Source organism: Protopterus annectens, chromosome 3.part1 (genome assembly GCF_019279795.1).
Source record: "Protopterus annectens isolate FY-2018-M chromosome 3.part1, PAN1.0, whole genome shotgun sequence".
Lineage (NCBI taxonomy): Eukaryota > Metazoa > Chordata > Ceratodontiformes > Protopteridae > Protopterus > Protopterus annectens.
In genome coordinates, this window is record NC_056732.1 from 391,827,465 (window position 1) to 391,834,593 (window position 7,129).

General features: G+C 42.5%; 1 protein-coding gene and 1 pseudogene across 1 annotated transcript in view; one reads left to right on the top strand and one right to left on the bottom strand.

Moving 5' to 3' along the window:
* GARS1 (glycyl-tRNA synthetase 1) overlaps positions 1-7,129 on the top strand; it is a 508,631-nt gene that overhangs the window by 452,512 nt on the left and 48,990 nt on the right. The gene's annotated exons all lie outside the window — the stretch shown is intronic.
* The window catches only part of LOC122798828, a 306-nt pseudogene continuing 158 nt past the window's right edge, over positions 6,982-7,129 (bottom strand).

Sequence of the window (7,129 nt, forward strand, 5' to 3'; positions counted from 1 at the left end):
ACAAAGTATGCCCAAACACACTGAAAAAGGCCTTTGTAATGTATACAAACACGCACACACAGCCAGTGCTTGTAATAACATTCAAATGCACAATAAACTCTTCAAAATACTGTACTTGGCGAAATATGCTTTGAAATGGCTGTATTTTGCGAAATAACTGTAATGTAATACTGCACAAACACGCAAACACTTTATATACCTCTGATATCTTGAATAGCTTTAATTAATGCAAAAAAGTAGCTCATAGCAAAAAAATGTGGTAGTTTCCCTTATTTTATTAATTTTATGTGATTCTGGTTTTATTTCAAACATTTTCCTTAGTCATTTGAATATTTTTTCAATATGTCGCAGTTGCAAACATTTTGTTTGCTTAGAAATTAATTTAGACCATTCGGAGTGCTTTGTTTTACATTTTGCGAATAAGAAATCATTCAAGAAAGCTTTGATACCTGAAATACATTTCTGACCTGTTCTTGCAAATTATACGTGCAGTAGGGTTGATCCAGTCCTCTATATTCCTCCACCGTTAAGTGTGTGCCTTCTTGGTCCTGAATCTGTATTTCTGGATCCATTCTGACACCATGTCACTTATCTTGTTCGTTTGTATGCTTTATTACATAAAAGCACATCAGGATGGATATCAGCAGTACAGAGTGTAAACCAACTGATTAACTGACAGACTACACAGACATGCTTACATCTCAACAGCTTACTACAAAGTGGCAGTCAGGCTCTCACTCTCTCAGTATTTATACACTTGCGCAAATCCCTAGAAAGCTTCTTAAAAGGTATACATACAAACTGATCTACAATATACATCTTTTGAGTTGCTGTCCCCATAATGTATTTATCTGCATCGTCAAGATGAGAGTTATAACAATGAAGTCTAGTGCATGCAGGTACTCATCGAGGCTTGAGGATGAAGTCTGTTCCATCATTATTTCTCTTATTTTCCTGCTGATTTCATTTATCCATCTAGTGTCTTCATTTAGAAAAATCTCTGGCTCATGAGATCTTCTGTGAACTAGCCTAAAATAAGTTTTCTTTTCCCAAGAAGTTGTTCAGTTAGCAGTTTATAAATAAGGAAGAGAGACTGGCTGATGTTCTTCATTCCACATTGCTGCAGTCCTAACTATTGGGGTAGTCCCGCATGACCGACGCCATATCCTCAGTCTTTTGCCGCATGGTCCGATGCAGAAGCAAAAGTGCAGGTTGGCGTTTGAAAGTTTAAGCCAGAGTTAATATTTTGTTTTTTCTTGCCTCAGTATTTAACCGGATGTCAGAAAAAGTGAATAACTGTATTTTGTGGGAAACAGATACCTCATAGGGATTACCATACTTTGTGTATACCTTGTTTAGGGCCTGAGCACTGTGCTAGATTTAACAAACGCACTATTAAGAGAAGGTTAGACTGTGCCAGGTTAGTGTTTGTAAAATGCCGCAGTGGAGGAGGTTTGCCAGGTGTTTGGAGTCTCAGGGAGAGACTTTACTGTTACAGGATGTCTCAGGAAGTAGGCCAGGCTGGGGGCTTCTCAGGTGGCTGTTCTTCCTCTCTTCCTAAGGTGGTCAGAGCCTCCTTCTGTTTCCAAGGCTGCTTTGAGGGGCAGGCCGAGTTTTGCTTCAGTGGGGTTTCTCCTAGTGCTTCAGGGTCTTTGCCTAAGAAACATATGCTTAAAATGGCAGAGGATTTGATTACTATGATAAGGGGTTCTATGCCCCCTCCTGATAAGAGGCCTAGGGTGGAACCTGAGTTTGAGAGTTTTTGAGTGAGTACCCTCCTTATTCTGATTCTGATGTGGATGATTCTACTCCTTCAGCTTCCTCCTGAGGACTTTTCATTTTCAGAAACTCTGCATTCCATGAGGGAGCATTTTAAATGGGAAGGTCAAGATTTCTCTGATTCCAGGAAAAGGCTTAGGCCCCAGCATAGGCCTTTAGCTATACCTCCTGTTTTGAATGTGGTGGAAGATGTTTTGCAGAGGCTTCCCTGATTCTTTGCCTCCTGCCCCAGTTGCCTGAAGCTCATAAGTATCTTTAAGAGTCCTAGGGCAGACCCGAAACTGTTTCTCAGGGGCCTAAAGGTGTGAAGGCCTCAAAAAATCCTGTCCCTCCTGATAAAGAGGCAAGGGCTTTGGATAGATGGGGAAAGAAAGTTCTTCCACTTTAGCCATGAGGGCGTTGAATTGTCAGTTTCACATGTTAAATCAGAATTATCTTCTTCACAGTTGAAATCTAAGGTTGGCGGAAGGTATTGAGTGTAAAGAGTTGCAGGATTTAGTTCATGTGTCTGAACAGGTGGGTAAACATTCCTTGCAATGTGGTTTTGATGCTGTGCAGGCCTCCTCCAGGGTGGCTGCCACTGGTTCTGTTCGCACGCCTGGTTGAGAGAGAATTTAGCTGAGCATGTTAAGACACGGATTTTGGATGCTCCCTTGCAGTCTGATGTGTTGTTTGAGAAGCAGTTTTGAAGAAAATGGAGGACAAGGCTAAGTCTATGCAAACTGTTAAAGATTTTTGCAGGTGCAGCCGTTCAGTAGAAATTGGCCTGCTAAGGGATGGACTTATCCTGCTTATGATTCCCAGTCTAGGGGTAGGTCTAGACGTGGTAGGGGCAGAGCTCAGGGTTCTTTAACAGGAGTTCCCCTGCTCAGACTTCTGGTGAGGGCAGGGGTCAATTTCAGCTGCCAGTTCATTCGGCAGCACGAAGACTGTCTCTTTTCAAAGAAAATTGGGATTTAATTACCCAAGACAGATGGGTTCTGGATATCATTCACCACGGTTACAGGTTTTATTTCCATACCTTGCCTCCTTTCAAAGGCATGCCAGACATTCCTCCTCTACAAAGACAAGAGCTCAGTTACTCCAAATAGATTCAGCCGGTTCCTGTGCCAGAAAGGGGCCTAGGATTTTATTCTCGCCTGTTCCTAGTAATCAAGAAGGGGAACACATGGAGACCAATTTTGGATTTATCTATCCTCAACACTTATCTGGACATTCGACGTTACAACAGCTTTTACCTCTGCTGGGCAAAGATCACTGGATGGTATTAGATCTCAAGGAAGCTTACCTTCATGTGCCTATAAGACTAAGTTGCAGAAGCTGGAAATTCTCATTATCAGTTCTCTGCATTGCCCTTTGGCTTATCTACTGCGCCCAGAGTATTCACAAAGGTTCTGGCTCCAGTGATAGCTTACTTCAGGCTAAAAGGAATTCAAATCTATCCTTACTTGGACGATTGCCTGATTCTGGCTCAAGAAAAGGAAGACCTTCTACAGCATTTGAAATATGTCATAGCAGTGCTAAGATGCCTAGGTATTCTGAAATAAAGTCCAGTCTAGTACCCTCTCAAGACATGTGCTCTGGGTGTGAGACTGAATACAGCAGCCCAGATGGCCTTTTTAACCCCGGACAAACAAAAGAATCTTTCCAGTTATTTCCATCAACTATCTCTTCAGTCCGGGCTGACTGCAAGGACAGTCCTTCAAGCCTTAGGGTTCATGGCATATTCTGGTGCTTCCCAATGCCAAACTGCATATGAGGAAGCTACAATGGTATCTCAAAATGTATGGACACAGCACTGCCAGGATTTGGACACTGTCATTCAAATAATACCTTGCATTCAAAAGGAATTTTTGTGGTGGGCTCAGGAATGTCACACTCTCTGTGACCGCCAGAGGCGAGTCAAATTCTAACGACAGATGCCTCAGACATTGCTTGGGGAGCTCATCTAAATGGAAAGTGGATACAAGACAAGTGGCCTGCCAGACTACAGCATCTACATATCAACATGAAGGAGATGTTAGCAGTCCAGTTTGCATTAATGGCTTTCAAGGAGTTACTTTTCCAGGGCAGGTGTTGATTCTAACAGACAACACAACTGTCATGTGGTACATCAACAAACAAGGGGAACACATTCTTACCCATTGTGCAGGCAAGCAATGATTTTATGGGAGATTGCGCTCAGCTTGCAACTAACTCTTCAGGCAAGGTTTCTGCGAGCACAGAACTCCTTAGCAGATGTGTTCAGACAAATCATGGATCCCAAACTGGATCTTCATGTATTTCAAAAGTTGAAAGTGTCCTGGGGAACTCCAGACATAGATCTGTTCGCTTCTCCACTAAACCACCAGCTGCCAAAGTTTTGCACAAAGAGGTTTCATCACACAGCTTGGAAAGTGGATGCTCTTCCTCAGTTGGTAAAATCTTCATGTGTATGCTTCCACCTCTGCCTCTTCTTCCAAAGGTGCTTCTAAAGGTCAGACAAGACAAGCCAAGGATGATTTTAATAGCTCCAGATTGGCCTCGCAGCACTGGTACCCATTACTGAGGAGTCTGGTAAAGCCTCCATGGCCTTTACCCTTGATTCCACATCTGTTGTCTCAGAAGGAAGGTCGTCTGCTCAATGTCAAGCTTCACTCTCTTCATCTAACAGCCTGGCATATAATGTTTTGAAAGACAGCAGGTCTCAACTTCCTCAACAAGTTTTAAATGTGATTATGGAAGCCAGAAGACCTAGTACAAGGAAAGTGTACACAGAAAATGGAAGAGATTTTTATTTTGGACTGCAGCAAAGAATTTGGAGATTTCAGAGCCTAATTTGAGTGTGGCTCTTCAATATCTTACTGAGTTATTGGACAAAGGTTTGTCTTTCTTCCATTAAGATTCATGCTGCAGCAATTTCCACTATGATTGTGATTCACCACTGTTTTCTCATCCTTTGTTCTAGCAATTTCTTAGAGGTGCAACGAATATAAGACCCAGAGCTCCTACTCCTGCTTGGGATCTCAATTTTGTGTTGGAGAAACTTACTCTACAACCTTTTGAGCCTGCAGCTACTGCTGAACTGAAATACTTGTCATGGAAGACTGCTTTTTTGTTGGCCATTACTTCTGCAAGAAGGGTTTCTGAGTTACAGGCCCTTATGGCGGTTGAGCCTTTTTTGATTTTTCATAAGGATAGGGTATCATTACGCACTAATCCTTCCTTTATGCCTAAAGTGGTTTCTAGTGTGGCTTTAAACCAAACTATTCATTTGCCTACATTTTATGCAGATCCCCAAAATAAAGGGGAAAAGATTTTGCATACTTTAGATGTACACAGGCAATTGTTATTATTTGAGCAGGACTAAGGATTTTAGGCAGTCTCAGCAGTTGTTTGTTTCTTTGCTTTGAGTTCTCAGGGCAAGCCTGTGTCAAAACAAACTATTTCTAGATGGATTGGGTGTTGCATTACATTTTGTTATTCCCATCATGGCAAGGAGATTCCAGCTGGGATTAGGCCTCATTCCACTAGGGCTACTGCCACTTCAACAGCATTTCTGAGGGGGTGGCAACTAAGGATATTTTGAGGCAGCTACTTGGAGTTCAGTGCATACTTTCTCTAAGCATTATCACCTTCCTCTCTACTCTAAGTCTAGGGCTGGTTTTGCCACAGCTATTTTGCAGGGCATGTTGTCAGTTCCTGCTTCCTTATGATTTGCCAGCCTCCCTTACCTCTGCTTTGGGATTCTAGGACTGCAGCAATGTGGAATGAAGAACATAGTACAGTTTTGTACCTACCATAAATGTAGATGTTCGAGGATCCACATTGCTGCAGTCTCCCTCCTTCCCCTCTGTGTTTAGGGGTGGTTGTGTAGGTGAGGTTATATTCTGCTAATTTTGTATATTTTGTATATATATATATATTTTGGTTTTTGGCCTTATCTTTTCAGGGTCTTCTGACATCTGGGGCAAGAAATACCCCAATAGTTAGGACTGCAGCAATGTGGATCCTCGAACATCTACATTTATGGTAGGTACAAAACTGTACTTTTCCCACCATTAGAGTTTCTTTTAAAGGTTATAAAGATGGCATGCTTTGGATCCTAGAAGCTCCCATGACAGTGGTCCTTCATCTCCCCAAAAAGGCAGATGTTAGAAGCCTTTGACTGAGTAGAATGCCGTGCTTTGAAAGCATCCTAACGCAGACCAAGTCTCTCTGTTCAGTTCAGTATATGGCTGAAAAGTTCCAATGTAGGTAGATCTGTGGTACAGCCCTGCCTGTACCTCAGATGACTCAAGTTTGAATAGTAGCTTGGGCAACTGTAGAAGCTTGCTGTGGAGGATAGAAGTGAGGGGTTGCTGCTGACTGTTGCCCATCCTTTGGGTGGGTGGTGGCTGTGGCTGTTCACCAGGATGACAGTCCACTAGGTGTTCTTTGGTGTAGTTTGAACCTGAAGAGCTCTCACTGTCACAGTGCATCTTGCATTGGTAGCCAAGGGAAACGGAGTGCAGAGGCATACTTCCCATCAGATGGAGGAGCCTTGGTGGAGATGTTGAAGGGAAAAGGGTGCTCCCCGGGTAGGGAGGGTGAGCTGGCCTCCTAAGACCAGCAGGCTGACCCACTCTCTAGTACCTAACTCTCCCTGGAGAACAGAGAAGCTACTTGAAATTCCTTGGTAGGCATAAGTGGTGAAGTAGGGCTTTCAACAAGCCCATGAATGCCTGGCTCCCTTACCTTTAGAATAAATGGGCTTGACTGATTACTGGTAGTGGAGCCATCAGGAAAGGTCCTTTGGGGGAGCAAAGAAAAGTTTTTTACGTCATGCAGTACTGCATCCAGACGACAAGTCCAGAGCTTTGGGCAGGTTTGAGAAAGTGGCATTCTCACCTGACACATCAGATGCTGGTGTTTGTATATTTGTTTTACTTCAAGTTCTAGTCCTACTTAGCCCATAGCTTCATAGATAAGTGCTAGACTTGTTGCCTTTGTGGATGATTTTAAGTCTAGCCAATTTATTTTAGTGGAATCGAACCGTGTACTACTTGCCTGTGCGCTAAACACATTAACCATTAAACCAACCCCATCCCAACTTTTTTTCCCAATTCTGAATAATTTTTATTAAATATGCATATCAAAGTATATTCCAAATGATTAATATTTACAAAATAAAAAAGAATTGTGCAGTTCTACAGAATGAGTAGTTTTACTTGAGTGCTGCTGCTAACTTTTATTTGATGTCCTAAGAACATCACCATCTCAAAACAAGTAGCACTTCCTGTCATCCAGTGTCAGTTTAGTGCTTCCATATTCTGACAACAGGACCTCATCACCATCGTTGATGCCAAGTGGTTCAGCTTGTCCACTCTTT